Source organism: Castor canadensis, chromosome 10 (genome assembly GCF_047511655.1).
Source record: "Castor canadensis chromosome 10, mCasCan1.hap1v2, whole genome shotgun sequence".
In the NCBI taxonomy this organism is placed as follows: Eukaryota; Metazoa; Chordata; class Mammalia; order Rodentia; family Castoridae; genus Castor; species Castor canadensis.
In genome coordinates, this window is record NC_133395.1 from 86,997,249 (window position 1) to 87,011,724 (window position 14,476).

The 14,476-nt window shown below is 67.9% G+C and overlaps 7 non-coding genes across 7 annotated transcripts; all 7 read right to left on the reverse strand.

Annotated features, from left to right (window-relative positions):
• Positions 1-394: 394 nt before the first annotated feature.
• On the reverse strand, positions 395-513 carry LOC141413399 (5S ribosomal RNA). Its single transcript, XR_012438191.1, has one exon. It is a non-coding gene; the product is annotated as a 5S ribosomal RNA (ribosomal RNA).
• Positions 514-2,658: 2,145 nt separating this feature from the next.
• LOC141413400 (5S ribosomal RNA) lies at positions 2,659-2,777 on the reverse strand. Its single transcript, XR_012438192.1, has one exon. It is a non-coding gene; the product is annotated as a 5S ribosomal RNA (ribosomal RNA).
• A 2,143-nt stretch (positions 2,778-4,920) lies between these two features.
• On the reverse strand, positions 4,921-5,039 carry LOC141413402 (5S ribosomal RNA). Its single transcript, XR_012438194.1, has one exon. It is a non-coding gene; the product is annotated as a 5S ribosomal RNA (ribosomal RNA).
• Positions 5,040-7,186: 2,147 nt separating this feature from the next.
• LOC141413403 (5S ribosomal RNA) lies at positions 7,187-7,305 on the reverse strand. Its single transcript, XR_012438195.1, has one exon. It is a non-coding gene; the product is annotated as a 5S ribosomal RNA (ribosomal RNA).
• Positions 7,306-9,452: 2,147 nt separating this feature from the next.
• Positions 9,453-9,571, reverse strand: LOC141413404 (5S ribosomal RNA). Its single transcript, XR_012438196.1, has one exon. It is a non-coding gene; the product is annotated as a 5S ribosomal RNA (ribosomal RNA).
• Positions 9,572-11,716: 2,145 nt separating this feature from the next.
• On the reverse strand, positions 11,717-11,835 carry LOC141413405 (5S ribosomal RNA). The gene has a single exon (XR_012438197.1). It is a non-coding gene; the product is annotated as a 5S ribosomal RNA (ribosomal RNA).
• A 2,143-nt stretch (positions 11,836-13,978) lies between these two features.
• Positions 13,979-14,097, reverse strand: LOC141413406 (5S ribosomal RNA). The gene has a single exon (XR_012438198.1). It is a non-coding gene; the product is annotated as a 5S ribosomal RNA (ribosomal RNA).
• Positions 14,098-14,476: the final 379 nt, after the last annotated feature.

A 14,476-nucleotide genomic window follows, 5' to 3' on the forward strand; every position in this document is an offset into this window, starting at 1 on the left:
ACCACCTTGTGGCGAGCCCAGGTGTGGCGCGTCCCGCTGTGGGGCCCGCTGGGGTGCAGGACCCACTTTCTCATGGCTTCCGCACGTCCCTCCCCGCCCGCCTGGAGGGCAGTTGGGGAGCGGTCCCCAACGTGGCCTGGGACCAACCTCGCTGGTGACCCGTGTCGCGGGCGCGCGCCCCAGGAGAGTGTGGGGAGGGGAGAGGATTCGGGGACGTAGCTGTGAGGATTCGGTGTGCGTGGGTCTGGCGGGTGGCCCGGACGGGGTCGGGGTCGTGGTCACGGTGGGTCGTTGTGGTGGTGGTGGTGGTGGTGGTGCTGGGGGTGGTGGTGGTGGGGGGGGTGGTGGCGAAGTCCCCGAAGACAAAAGGAGCAGCGAGGGAGGGAGGAGCAAAAGCCTACAGCACCCGGTATTCCCAGGCGGTCTCCCATCCAAGTACTAACCAGGCCCGACCCTGCTTAGCTTCCGAGATCAGACGAGATCGGGCGCGTTCAGGGTGGTATGGCCGTAGACGCTAGCCGCCGCCTCTGGGAGCCCCAAGAGCCTGCCGAGGGCCCCGGCGTGCGTCTCCACGCTGCTCTCCTGGCACGGCTGGGAGTCCGGGTGGGGGCTGGCAGCCCGGGGCCAGCGGCCAGAGGCCCCGCGCGCCTGCTCGGGCAGCCGGTCTCGCCCAGGTGGCCGCTGGGTGGCTTTCTTCCCGAGGTGTCCTGCTGCCAGGACGAGGGTCAAGTTTTCTCGGGGGAAAATTTCTCAGTGCTCTCGGGCGCTTGTTCTTCTGGGAATGTCCACTGCTGTGGCCAAGGCGGGGGACGCACAGCTCGGGCCAGGGCAAGCAGCCGCCCTCCTCCGTCGCCTCCTGGAGCCGTATCCTTGGGTGGGTGCGTGGCTCCCAGCGGAGGTCTCGGGGACCCTTCCGGTCCTCTTCGTCCGGAAAGCGCCACTGCCCCTCCAGCCCATCAGGAAAACGGCAGCCGCGCCCTTCGCCGACCCGCTCCGCCCTCCTCCACACTCAGGGCCTGGGGCTGCGGGGCTGAATCGTGAGGCTTTCCAGCCCAGGACTTCACCTCTGGCCCCTTTCACACCCGGGATCTTGGGAAGAAGAAACAAAACCAAACACAGCCAAAGCCATCTCCTCCGACCCGGGGCCCCTCCACATCCCTTCCGATCCCGGGTTCCTGCCGGCCTCCCGGGGCGTTTCTCCCAGGCAGGCCTTCGCGGCCACTACACGGGGCTGAGCACTCGAGTCCTCGGGCGTCACGGGGCCCGCGGCCACGCCAAGCACGCACGACTCCCGGGTCTCGTCTGCTCCTGGGTGCCCTGGGCCTCTTCCCTGTGCCGCTGCTGGGTCTTGTGCCCCTGCTTGGCCTCCTTCAGACCCGGCCCCGTGCTACGCGGCCACGTGCTACAGGATCGTGCCAGCAGAACTGGCCCTGGCTGAGCCCCGTACCCACCCTCCTGCCATCCCTGGCCCTGCTAGCAAATGGCAGAGATCCTCTGGCCTCCGAGCCCAGACAAAAATCCTGATGCAGTTGGCCGAGGGGCCGCAAACCAAGGCTTCGCTTGTTCCCGCTCAGGCCCCAGCCATACCCTCTTGTCCTTCGGCTGCTCGTGTGTGGGGTGGGGGAGAGGAGGGTGCGTCCCCGTGCGTGCGTGCGTGGTCTGGGTGTCTCTGCGTGGTGTGTGTGTGTGTGTGTGTGTGTGTTAGATGCCGTGCCTGGTGTAGGTGGGGAAGAGCAAGCCCTCACGCACAGAGCCCCATCACACACTGGGGCCGGGCCGAGGGGGTCAATCTGCTCGGCCTGATTGCGTTGGGCATACATTGCAGAAGGTGGGTTTTCCAAGGCGGAGCAGAGGGTCCCGGCACCTGAGGTTGTCCACGGGGAGAATGTCTGTTCCACGGGGGCAAGCGGTCCCTTCCGTCGTGCCCAAGCCCATGTGACCCCGAAGGCCAGGTGGCCCCGGTCCTTGAGCTGACTGAGGAGTGCTTTGAGACCCGGAGGGTGGCACAGGCGACTGGGCGCCAGCGGCGGCCCTCCCTCCCTTTGAGCGGGACGGGGAGCTGCCGCTGGCATCCGGAGCTCTGGCGGCCTGCGCCCTCTGTCCCTGTGACCGCAGGCTCTGCCGTGGGAGGCGGGATCCCACGTAGAGGTCGCGCGCTGGCTGCCCTGTCTTGGGTTGAGCGACGGAGCGCGACGTGGAGCAGCACCCGACTGAGGCTCCCTGCTTCTCTGTCCCCTGGCGTCTTGCCCTGGACCCAGTGCACCACCTTGTGGCGAGCCCAGGTGTGGCGCGTCCCGCTGTGGGGCCCGCTGGGGTGCAGGACCCACTTTCTCATGGCTTCCGCACGTCCCTCCCCGCCCGCCTGGAGGGCAGTTGGGGAGCGGTCCCCAACGTGGCCTGGGACCAACCTCGCTGGTGACCCGTGTCGCGGGCGCGCGCCCCAGGAGAGTGTGGGGAGGGGAGAGGATTCGGGGACGTAGCTGTGAGGATTCGGTGTGCGTGGGTCTGGCGGGTGGCCCGGACGGGGTCGGGGTCGTGGTCACGGTGGGTCGTTGTGGTGGTGGTGGTGGTGGTGGTGCTGGGGGTGGTGGTGGTGGTGGGGGGGGTGGTGGCGAAGTCCCCGAAGACAAAAGGAGCAGCGAGGGAGGGAGGAGCAAAAGCCTACAGCACCCGGTATTCCCAGGCGGTCTCCCATCCAAGTACTAACCAGGCCCGACCCTGCTTAGCTTCCGAGATCAGACGAGATCGGGCGCGTTCAGGGTGGTATGGCCGTAGACGCTAGCCGCCGCCTCCGGGAGCCCCAAGAGCCTGCCGAGGGCCCCGGCGTGCGTCTCCACGCTGCTCTCCTGGCACGGCTGGGAGTCCGGGTGGGGGCTGGCAGCCCGGGGCCAGCGGCCAGAGGCCCCGCGCGCCTGCTCGGGCAGCCGGTCTCGCCCAGGTGGCCGCTGGGTGGCTTTCTTCCCGAGGTGTCCTGCTGCCAGGACGAGGGTCAAGTTTTCTCGGGGGAAAATTTCTCAGTGCTCTCGGGCGCTTGTTCTTCTGGGAATGTCCACTGCTGTGGCCAAGGCGGGGGACGCACAGCTCGGGCCAGGGCAAGCAGCCGCCCTCCTCCGTCGCCTCCTGGAGCCGTATCCTTGGGTGGGTGCGTGGCTCCCAGCGGAGGTCTCGGGGACCCTTCCGGTCCTCTTCGTCCGGAAAGCGCCACTGCCCCTCCAGCCCATCAGGAAAACGGCAGCCGCGCCCTTCGCCGACCCGCTCCGCCCTCCTCCACACTCAGGGCCTGGGGCTGCGGGGCTGAATCGTGAGGCTTTCCAGCCCAGGACTTCACCTCTGGCCCCTTTCACACCCGGGATCTTGGGAAGAAGAAACAAAACCAAACACAGCCAAAGCCATCTCCTCCGACCCGGGGCCCCTCCACATCCCTTCCGATCCCGGGTTCCTGCCGGCCTCCCGGGGCGTTTCTCCCAGGCAGGCCTTCGCGGCCACTACACGGGGCTGAGCACTCGAGTCCTCGGGCGTCACGGGGCCCGCGGCCACGCCAAGCACGCACGACTCCCGGGTCTCGTCTGCTCCTGGGTGCCCTGGGCCTCTTCCCTGTGCCGCTGCTGGGTCTTGTGCCCCTGCTTGGCCTCCTTCAGACCCGGCCCCGTGCTACGCGGCCACGTGCTACAGGATCGTGCCAGCAGAACTGGCCCTGGCTGAGCCCCGTACCCACCCTCCTGCCATCCCTGGCCCTGCTAGCAAATGGCAGAGATCCTCTGGCCTCCGAGCCCAGACAAAAATCCTGATGCAGTTGGCCGAGGGGCCGCAAACCAAGGCTTCGCTTGTTCCCGCTCAGGCCCCAGCCATACCCTCTTGTCCTTCGGCTGCTCGTGTGTGGGGTGGGGGAGAGGAGGGTGCGTCCCCGTGCGTGCGTGCGTGGTCTGGGTGTCTCTGCGTGGTGTGTGTGTGTGTGTGTGTGTGTTAGATGCCGTGCCTGGTGTAGGTGGGGAAGAGCAAGCCCTCACGCACAGAGCCCCATCACACACTGGGGCCGGGCCGAGGGGGTCAATCTGCTCGGCCTGATTGCGTTGGGCATACATTGCAGAAGGTGGGTTTTCCAAGGCGGAGCAGAGGGTCCCGGCACCTGAGGTTGTCCACGGGGAGAATGTCTGTTCCACGGGGGCAAGCGGTCCCTTCCGTCGTGCCCAAGCCCATGTGACCCCGAAGGCCAGGTGGCCCCGGTCCTTGAGCTGACTGAGGAGTGCTTTGAGACCCGGAGGGTGGCACAGGCGACTGGGCGCCAGCGGCGGCCCTCCCTCCCTTTGAGCGGGACGGGGAGCTGCCGCTGGCATCCGGAGCTCTGGCGGCCTGCGCCCTCTGTCCCTGTGACCGCAGGCTCTGCCGTGGGAGGCGGGATCCCACGTAGAGGTCGCGCGCTGGCTGCCCTGTCTTGGGTTGAGCGACGGAGCGCGACGTGGAGCAGCACCCGACTGAGGCTCCCTGCTTCTCTGTCCCCTGGCGTCTTGCCCTGGACCCAGTGCACCACCTTGTGGCGAGCCCAGGTGTGGCGCGTCCCGCTGTGGGGCCCGCTGGGGTGCAGGACCCACTTTCTCATGGCTTCCGCACGTCCCTCCCCGCCCGCCTGGAGGGCAGTTGGGGAGCGGTCCCCAACGTGGCCTGGGACCAACCTCGCTGGTGACCCGTGTCGCGGGCGCGCGCCCCAGGAGAGTGTGGGGAGGGGAGAGGATTCGGGGACGTAGCTGTGAGGATTCGGTGTGCGTGGGTCTGGCGGGTGGCCCGGACGGGGTCGGGGTCGTGGTCACGGTGGGTCGTTGTGGTGGTGGTGGTGGTGGTGGTGCTGGGGGTGGTGGTGGTGGTGGGGGGGGTGGTGGCGAAGTCCCCGAAGACAAAAGGAGCAGCGAGGGAGGGAGGAGCAAAAGCCTACAGCACCCGGTATTCCCAGGCGGTCTCCCATCCAAGTACTAACCAGGCCCGACCCTGCTTAGCTTCCGAGATCAGACGAGATCGGGCGCGTTCAGGGTGGTATGGCCGTAGACGCTAGCCGCCGCCTCCGGGAGCCCCAAGAGCCTGCCGAGGGCCCCGGCGTGCGTCTCCACGCTGCTCTCCTGGCACGGCTGGGAGTCCGGGTGGGGGCTGGCAGCCCGGGGCCAGCGGCCAGAGGCCCCGCGCGCCTGCTCGGGCAGCCGGTCTCGCCCAGGTGGCCGCTGGGTGGCTTTCTTCCCGAGGTGTCCTGCTGCCAGGACGAGGGTCAAGTTTTCTCGGGGGAAAATTTCTCAGTGCTCTCGGGCGCTTGTTCTTCTGGGAATGTCCACTGCTGTGGCCAAGGCGGGGGACGCACAGCTCGGGCCAGGGCAAGCAGCCGCCCTCCTCCGTCGCCTCCTGGAGCCGTATCCTTGGGTGGGTGCGTGGCTCCCAGCGGAGGTCTCGGGGACCCTTCCGGTCCTCTTCGTCCGGAAAGCGCCACTGCCCCTCCAGCCCATCAGGAAAACGGCAGCCGCGCCCTTCGCCGACCCGCTCCGCCCTCCTCCACACTCAGGGCCTGGGGCTGCGGGGCTGAATCGTGAGGCTTTCCAGCCCAGGACTTCACCTCTGGCCCCTTTCACACCCGGGATCTTGGGAAGAAGAAACAAAACCAAACACAGCCAAAGCCATCTCCTCCGACCCGGGGCCCCTCCACATCCCTTCCGATCCCGGGTTCCTGCCGGCCTCCCGGGGCGTTTCTCCCAGGCAGGCCTTCGCGGCCACTACACGGGGCTGAGCACTCGAGTCCTCGGGCGTCACGGGGCCCGCGGCCACGCCAAGCACGCACGACTCCCGGGTCTCGTCTGCTCCTGGGTGCCCTGGGCCTCTTCCCTGTGCCGCTGCTGGGTCTTGTGCCCCTGCTTGGCCTCCTTCAGACCCGGCCCCGTGCTACGCGGCCACGTGCTACAGGATCGTGCCAGCAGAACTGGCCCTGGCTGAGCCCCGTACCCACCCTCCTGCCATCCCTGGCCCTGCTAGCAAATGGCAGAGATCCTCTGGCCTCCGAGCCCAGACAAAAATCCTGATGCAGTTGGCCGAGGGGCCGCAAACCAAGGCTTCGCTTGTTCCCGCTCAGGCCCCAGCCATACCCTCTTGTCCTTCGGCTGCTCGTGTGTGGGGTGGGGGAGAGGAGGGTGCGTCCCCGTGCGTGCGTGCGTGGTCTGGGTGTCTCTGCGTGGTGTGTGTGTGTGTGTGTGTGTGTGTGTTAGATGCCGTGCCTGGTGTAGGTGGGGAAGAGCAAGCCCTCACGCACAGAGCCCCATCACACACTGGGGCCGGGCCGAGGGGGTCAATCTGCTCGGCCTGATTGCGTTGGGCATACATTGCAGAAGGTGGGTTTTCCAAGGCGGAGCAGAGGGTCCCGGCACCTGAGGTTGTCCACGGGGAGAATGTCTGTTCCACGGGGGCAAGCGGTCCCTTCCGTCGTGCCCAAGCCCATGTGACCCCGAAGGCCAGGTGGCCCCGGTCCTTGAGCTGACTGAGGAGTGCTTTGAGACCCGGAGGGTGGCACAGGCGACTGGGCGCCAGCGGCGGCCCTCCCTCCCTTTGAGCGGGACGGGGAGCTGCCGCTGGCATCCGGAGCTCTGGCGGCCTGCGCCCTCTGTCCCTGTGACCGCAGGCTCTGCCGTGGGAGGCGGGATCCCACGTAGAGGTCGCGCGCTGGCTGCCCTGTCTTGGGTTGAGCGACGGAGCGCGACGTGGAGCAGCACCCGACTGAGGCTCCCTGCTTCTCTGTCCCCTGGCGTCTTGCCCTGGACCCAGTGCACCACCTTGTGGCGAGCCCAGGTGTGGCGCGTCCCGCTGTGGGGCCCGCTGGGGTGCAGGACCCACTTTCTCATGGCTTCCGCACGTCCCTCCCCGCCCGCCTGGAGGGCAGTTGGGGAGCGGTCCCCAACGTGGCCTGGGACCAACCTCGCTGGTGACCCGTGTCGCGGGCGCGCGCCCCAGGAGAGTGTGGGGAGGGGAGAGGATTCGGGGACGTAGCTGTGAGGATTCGGTGTGCGTGGGTCTGGCGGGTGGCCCGGACGGGGTCGGGGTCGTGGTCACGGTGGGTCGTTGTGGTGGTGGTGGTGGTGGTGGTGCTGGGGGTGGTGGTGGTGGTGGGGGGGGTGGTGGCGAAGTCCCCGAAGACAAAAGGAGCAGCGAGGGAGGGAGGAGCAAAAGCCTACAGCACCCGGTATTCCCAGGCGGTCTCCCATCCAAGTACTAACCAGGCCCGACCCTGCTTAGCTTCCGAGATCAGACGAGATCGGGCGCGTTCAGGGTGGTATGGCCGTAGACGCTAGCCGCCGCCTCCGGGAGCCCCAAGAGCCTGCCGAGGGCCCCGGCGTGCGTCTCCACGCTGCTCTCCTGGCACGGCTGGGAGTCCGGGTGGGGGCTGGCAGCCCGGGGCCAGCGGCCAGAGGCCCCGCGCGCCTGCTCGGGCAGCCGGTCTCGCCCAGGTGGCCGCTGGGTGGCTTTCTTCCCGAGGTGTCCTGCTGCCAGGACGAGGGTCAAGTTTTCTCGGGGGAAAATTTCTCAGTGCTCTCGGGCGCTTGTTCTTCTGGGAATGTCCACTGCTGTGGCCAAGGCGGGGGACGCACAGCTCGGGCCAGGGCAAGCAGCCGCCCTCCTCCGTCGCCTCCTGGAGCCGTATCCTTGGGTGGGTGCGTGGCTCCCAGCGGAGGTCTCGGGGACCCTTCCGGTCCTCTTCGTCCGGAAAGCGCCACTGCCCCTCCAGCCCATCAGGAAAACGGCAGCCGCGCCCTTCGCCGACCCGCTCCGCCCTCCTCCACACTCAGGGCCTGGGGCTGCGGGGCTGAATCGTGAGGCTTTCCAGCCCAGGACTTCACCTCTGGCCCCTTTCACACCCGGGATCTTGGGAAGAAGAAACAAAACCAAACACAGCCAAAGCCATCTCCTCCGACCCGGGGCCCCTCCACATCCCTTCCGATCCCGGGTTCCTGCCGGCCTCCCGGGGCGTTTCTCCCAGGCAGGCCTTCGCGGCCACTACACGGGGCTGAGCACTCGAGTCCTCGGGCGTCACGGGGCCCGCGGCCACGCCAAGCACGCACGACTCCCGGGTCTCGTCTGCTCCTGGGTGCCCTGGGCCTCTTCCCTGTGCCGCTGCTGGGTCTTGTGCCCCTGCTTGGCCTCCTTCAGACCCGGCCCCGTGCTACGCGGCCACGTGCTACAGGATCGTGCCAGCAGAACTGGCCCTGGCTGAGCCCCGTACCCACCCTCCTGCCATCCCTGGCCCTGCTAGCAAATGGCAGAGATCCTCTGGCCTCCGAGCCCAGACAAAAATCCTGATGCAGTTGGCCGAGGGGCCGCAAACCAAGGCTTCGCTTGTTCCCGCTCAGGCCCCAGCCATACCCTCTTGTCCTTCGGCTGCTCGTGTGTGGGGTGGGGGAGAGGAGGGTGCGTCCCCGTGCGTGCGTGCGTGGTCTGGGTGTCTCTGCGTGGTGTGTGTGTGTGTGTGTGTGTGTGTGTTAGATGCCGTGCCTGGTGTAGGTGGGGAAGAGCAAGCCCTCACGCACAGAGCCCCATCACACACTGGGGCCGGGCCGAGGGGGTCAATCTGCTCGGCCTGATTGCGTTGGGCATACATTGCAGAAGGTGGGTTTTCCAAGGCGGAGCAGAGGGTCCCGGCACCTGAGGTTGTCCACGGGGAGAATGTCTGTTCCACGGGGGCAAGCGGTCCCTTCCGTCGTGCCCAAGCCCATGTGACCCCGAAGGCCAGGTGGCCCCGGTCCTTGAGCTGACTGAGGAGTGCTTTGAGACCCGGAGGGTGGCACAGGCGACTGGGCGCCAGCGGCGGCCCTCCCTCCCTTTGAGCGGGACGGGGAGCTGCCGCTGGCATCCGGAGCTCTGGCGGCCTGCGCCCTCTGTCCCTGTGACCGCAGGCTCTGCCGTGGGAGGCGGGATCCCACGTAGAGGTCGCGCGCTGGCTGCCCTGTCTTGGGTTGAGCGACGGAGCGCGACGTGGAGCAGCACCCGACTGAGGCTCCCTGCTTCTCTGTCCCCTGGCGTCTTGCCCTGGACCCAGTGCACCACCTTGTGGCGAGCCCAGGTGTGGCGCGTCCCGCTGTGGGGCCCGCTGGGGTGCAGGACCCACTTTCTCATGGCTTCCGCACGTCCCTCCCCGCCCGCCTGGAGGGCAGTTGGGGAGCGGTCCCCAACGTGGCCTGGGACCAACCTCGCTGGTGACCCGTGTCGCGGGCGCGCGCCCCAGGAGAGTGTGGGGAGGGGAGAGGATTCGGGGACGTAGCTGTGAGGATTCGGTGTGCGTGGGTCTGGCGGGTGGCCCGGACGGGGTCGGGGTCGTGGTCACGGTGGGTCGTTGTGGTGGTGGTGGTGGTGGTGGTGCTGGGGGTGGTGGTGGTGGTGGGGGGGGTGGTGGCGAAGTCCCCGAAGACAAAAGGAGCAGCGAGGGAGGGAGGAGCAAAAGCCTACAGCACCCGGTATTCCCAGGCGGTCTCCCATCCAAGTACTAACCAGGCCCGACCCTGCTTAGCTTCCGAGATCAGACGAGATCGGGCGCGTTCAGGGTGGTATGGCCGTAGACGCTAGCCGCCGCCTCCGGGAGCCCCAAGAGCCTGCCGAGGGCCCCGGCGTGCGTCTCCACGCTGCTCTCCTGGCACGGCTGGGAGTCCGGGTGGGGGCTGGCAGCCCGGGGCCAGCGGCCAGAGGCCCCGCGCGCCTGCTCGGGCAGCCGGTCTCGCCCAGGTGGCCGCTGGGTGGCTTTCTTCCCGAGGTGTCCTGCTGCCAGGACGAGGGTCAAGTTTTCTCGGGGGAAAATTTCTCAGTGCTCTCGGGCGCTTGTTCTTCTGGGAATGTCCACTGCTGTGGCCAAGGCGGGGGACGCACAGCTCGGGCCAGGGCAAGCAGCCGCCCTCCTCCGTCGCCTCCTGGAGCCGTATCCTTGGGTGGGTGCGTGGCTCCCAGCGGAGGTCTCGGGGACCCTTCCGGTCCTCTTCGTCCGGAAAGCGCCACTGCCCCTCCAGCCCATCAGGAAAACGGCAGCCGCGCCCTTCGCCGACCCGCTCCGCCCTCCTCCACACTCAGGGCCTGGGGCTGCGGGGCTGAATCGTGAGGCTTTCCAGCCCAGGACTTCACCTCTGGCCCCTTTCACACCCGGGATCTTGGGAAGAAGAAACAAAACCAAACACAGCCAAAGCCATCTCCTCCGACCCGGGGCCCCTCCACATCCCTTCCGATCCCGGGTTCCTGCCGGCCTCCCGGGGCGTTTCTCCCAGGCAGGCCTTCGCGGCCACTACACGGGGCTGAGCACTCGAGTCCTCGGGCGTCACGGGGCCCGCGGCCACGCCAAGCACGCACGACTCCCGGGTCTCGTCTGCTCCTGGGTGCCCTGGGCCTCTTCCCTGTGCCGCTGCTGGGTCTTGTGCCCCTGCTTGGCCTCCTTCAGACCCGGCCCCGTGCTACGCGGCCACGTGCTACAGGATCGTGCCAGCAGAACTGGCCCTGGCTGAGCCCCGTACCCACCCTCCTGCCATCCCTGGCCCTGCTAGCAAATGGCAGAGATCCTCTGGCCTCCGAGCCCAGACAAAAATCCTGATGCAGTTGGCCGAGGGGCCGCAAACCAAGGCTTCGCTTGTTCCCGCTCAGGCCCCAGCCATACCCTCTTGTCCTTCGGCTGCTCGTGTGTGGGGTGGGGGAGAGGAGGGTGCGTCCCCGTGCGTGCGTGCGTGGTCTGGGTGTCTCTGCGTGGTGTGTGTGTGTGTGTGTGTGTGTGTTAGATGCCGTGCCTGGTGTAGGTGGGGAAGAGCAAGCCCTCACGCACAGAGCCCCATCACACACTGGGGCCGGGCCGAGGGGGTCAATCTGCTCGGCCTGATTGCGTTGGGCATACATTGCAGAAGGTGGGTTTTCCAAGGCGGAGCAGAGGGTCCCGGCACCTGAGGTTGTCCACGGGGAGAATGTCTGTTCCACGGGGGCAAGCGGTCCCTTCCGTCGTGCCCAAGCCCATGTGACCCCGAAGGCCAGGTGGCCCCGGTCCTTGAGCTGACTGAGGAGTGCTTTGAGACCCGGAGGGTGGCACAGGCGACTGGGCGCCAGCGGCGGCCCTCCCTCCCTTTGAGCGGGACGGGGAGCTGCCGCTGGCATCCGGAGCTCTGGCGGCCTGCGCCCTCTGTCCCTGTGACCGCAGGCTCTGCCGTGGGAGGCGGGATCCCACGTAGAGGTCGCGCGCTGGCTGCCCTGTCTTGGGTTGAGCGACGGAGCGCGACGTGGAGCAGCACCCGACTGAGGCTCCCTGCTTCTCTGTCCCCTGGCGTCTTGCCCTGGACCCAGTGCACCACCTTGTGGCGAGCCCAGGTGTGGCGCGTCCCGCTGTGGGGCCCGCTGGGGTGCAGGACCCACTTTCTCATGGCTTCCGCACGTCCCTCCCCGCCCGCCTGGAGGGCAGTTGGGGAGCGGTCCCCAACGTGGCCTGGGACCAACCTCGCTGGTGACCCGTGTCGCGGGCACGCGCCCCAGGAGAGTGTGGGGAGGGGAGAGGATTCGGGGACGTAGCTGTGAGGATTCGGTGTGCGTGGGTCTGGCGGGTGGCCCGGACGGGGTCGGGGTCGTGGTCACGGTGGGTCGTTGTGGTGGTGGTGGTGGTGGTGGTGCTGGGGGTGGTGGTGGTGGTGGGGGGGGTGGTGGCGAAGTCCCCGAAGACAAAAGGAGCAGCGAGGGAGGGAGGAGCAAAAGCCTACAGCACCCGGTATTCCCAGGCGGTCTCCCATCCAAGTACTAACCAGGCCCGACCCTGCTTAGCTTCCGAGATCAGACGAGATCGGGCGCGTTCAGGGTGGTATGGCCGTAGACGCTAGCCGCCGCCTCCGGGAGCCCCAAGAGCCTGCCGAGGGCCCCGGCGTGCGTCTCCACGCTGCTCTCCTGGCACGGCTGGGAGTCCGGGTGGGGGCTGGCAGCCCGGGGCCAGCGGCCAGAGGCCCCGCGCGCCTGCTCGGGCAGCCGGTCTCGCCCAGGTGGCCGCTGGGTGGCTTTCTTCCCGAGGTGTCCTGCTGCCAGGACGAGGGTCAAGTTTTCTCGGGGGAAAATTTCTCAGTGCTCTCGGGCGCTTGTTCTTCTGGGAATGTCCACTGCTGTGGCCAAGGCGGGGGACGCACAGCTCGGGCCAGGGCAAGCAGCCGCCCTCCTCCGTCGCCTCCTGGAGCCGTATCCTTGGGTGGGTGCGTGGCTCCCAGCGGAGGTCTCGGGGACCCTTCCGGTCCTCTTCGTCCGGAAAGCGCCACTGCCCCTCCAGCCCATCAGGAAAACGGCAGCCGCGCCCTTCGCCGACCCGCTCCGCCCTCCTCCACACTCAGGGCCTGGGGCTGCGGGGCTGAATCGTGAGGCTTTCCAGCCCAGGACTTCACCTCTGGCCCCTTTCACACCCGGGATCTTGGGAAGAAGAAACAAAACCAAACACAGCCAAAGCCATCTCCTCCGACCCGGGGCCCCTCCACATCCCTTCCGATCCCGGGTTCCTGCCGGCCTCCCGGGGCGTTTCTCCCAGGCAGGCCTTCGCGGCCACTACACGGGGCTGAGCACTCGAGTCCTCGGGCGTCACGGGGCCCGCGGCCACGCCAAGCACGCACGACTCCCGGGTCTCGTCTGCTCCTGGGTGCCCTGGGCCTCTTCCCTGTGCCGCTGCTGGGTCTTGTGCCCCTGCTTGGCCTCCTTCAGACCCGGCCCCGTGCTACGCGGCCACGTGCTACAGGATCGTGCCAGCAGAACTGGCCCTGGCTGAGCCCCGTACCCACCCTCCTGCCATCCCTGGCCCTGCTAGCAAATGGCAGAGATCCTCTGGCCTCCGAGCCCAGACAAAAATCCTGATGCAGTTGGCCGAGGGGCCGCAAACCAAGGCTTCGCTTGTTCCCGCTCAGGCCCCAGCCATACCCTCTTGTCCTTCGGCTGCTCGTGTGTGGGGTGGGGGAGAGGAGGGTGCGTCCCCGTGCGTGCGTGCGTGGTCTGGGTGTCTCTGCGTGGTGTGTGTGTGTGTGTGTGTGTGTTAGATGCCGTGCCTGGTGTAGGTGGGGAAGAGCAAGCCCTCACGCACAGAGCCCCATCACACACTGGGGCCGGGCCGAGGGGGTCAATCTGCTCGGCCTGATTGCGTTGGGCATACATTGCAGAAGGTGGGTTTTCCAAGGCGGAGCAGAGGGTCCCGGCACCTGAGGTTGTCCACGGGGAGAATGTCTGTTCCACGGGGGCAAGCGGTCCCTTCCGTCGTGCCCAAGCCCATGTGACCCCGAAGGCCAGGTGGCCCCGGTCCTTGAGCTGACTGAGGAGTGCTTTGAGACCCGGAGGGTGGCACAGGCGACTGGGCGCCAGCGGCGGCCCTCCCTCCCTTTGAGCGGGACGGGGAGCTGCCGCTGGCATCCGGAGCTCTGGCGGCCTGCGCCCTCTGTCCCTGTGACCGCAGGCTCTGCCGTGGGAGGCGGGATCCCACGTAGAGGTCGCGCGCTGGCTGCCCTGTCTTGGGTTGAGCGACGGAGCGCGACGTGGAGCAGCACCCGACTGAGGCTCCCTGCTTCTCTGTCCCCTGGCGTCTTGCCCTGGACCCAGTGCACCACCTTGTGGCGAGCCCAGGTGTGGCGCGTCCCGCTGTGGGGCCCGCTGGGGTGCAGGACCCACTTTCTCATGGCTTCCGCACGTCCCTCCCCGCCCGCCTGGAGGGCAGTTGGGGAGCGGTCCCCAACGTGGCCTGGGACCAACCTCGCTGGTGACCCGTGTCGCGGGCGCGCGCCCCAGGAGAGTGTGGGGAGGGGAGAGGATTCGGGGACGTAGCTGTGAGGATTCGGTGTGCGTGGGTCTGGCGGGTGGCCCGGACGGGGTCGGGGTCGTGGTCACGGTGGGTCGTTGTGGTGGTGGTGGTGGTGGTGGTGCTGGGGGTGGTGGTGGTGGTGGGGGGGGTGGTGGCGAAGTCCCCGAAGACAAAAGGAGCAGCGAGGGAGGGAGGAGCAAAAGCCTACAGCACCCGGTATTCCCAGGCGGTCTCCCATCCAAGTACTAACCAGGCCCGACCCTGCTTAGCTTCCGAGATCAGACGAGATCGGGCGCGTTCAGGGTGGTATGGCCGTAGACGCTAGCCGCCGCCTCCGGGAGCCCCAAGAGCCTGCCGAGGGCCCCGGCGTGCGTCTCCACGCTGCTCTCCTGGCACGGCTGGGAGTCCGGGTGGGGGCTGGCAGCCCGGGGCCAGCGGCCAGAGGCCCCGCGCGCCTGCTCGGGCAGCCGGTCTCGCCCAGGTGGCCGCTGGGTGGCTTTCTTCCCGAGGTGTCCTGCTGCCAGGACGAGGGTCAAGTTTTCTCGGGGGAAAATTTCTCAGTGCTCTCGGGCGCTTGTTCTTCTGGGAATGTCCACTGCTGTGGCCAAGGCGGGGGACGCACAGCTCGGGCCAGGGCAAGCAGCCGCCCTCCTCCGTCGCCTCCTGGAGCCGTATCCTTGGGTGGGTGCGTGGCTCCCA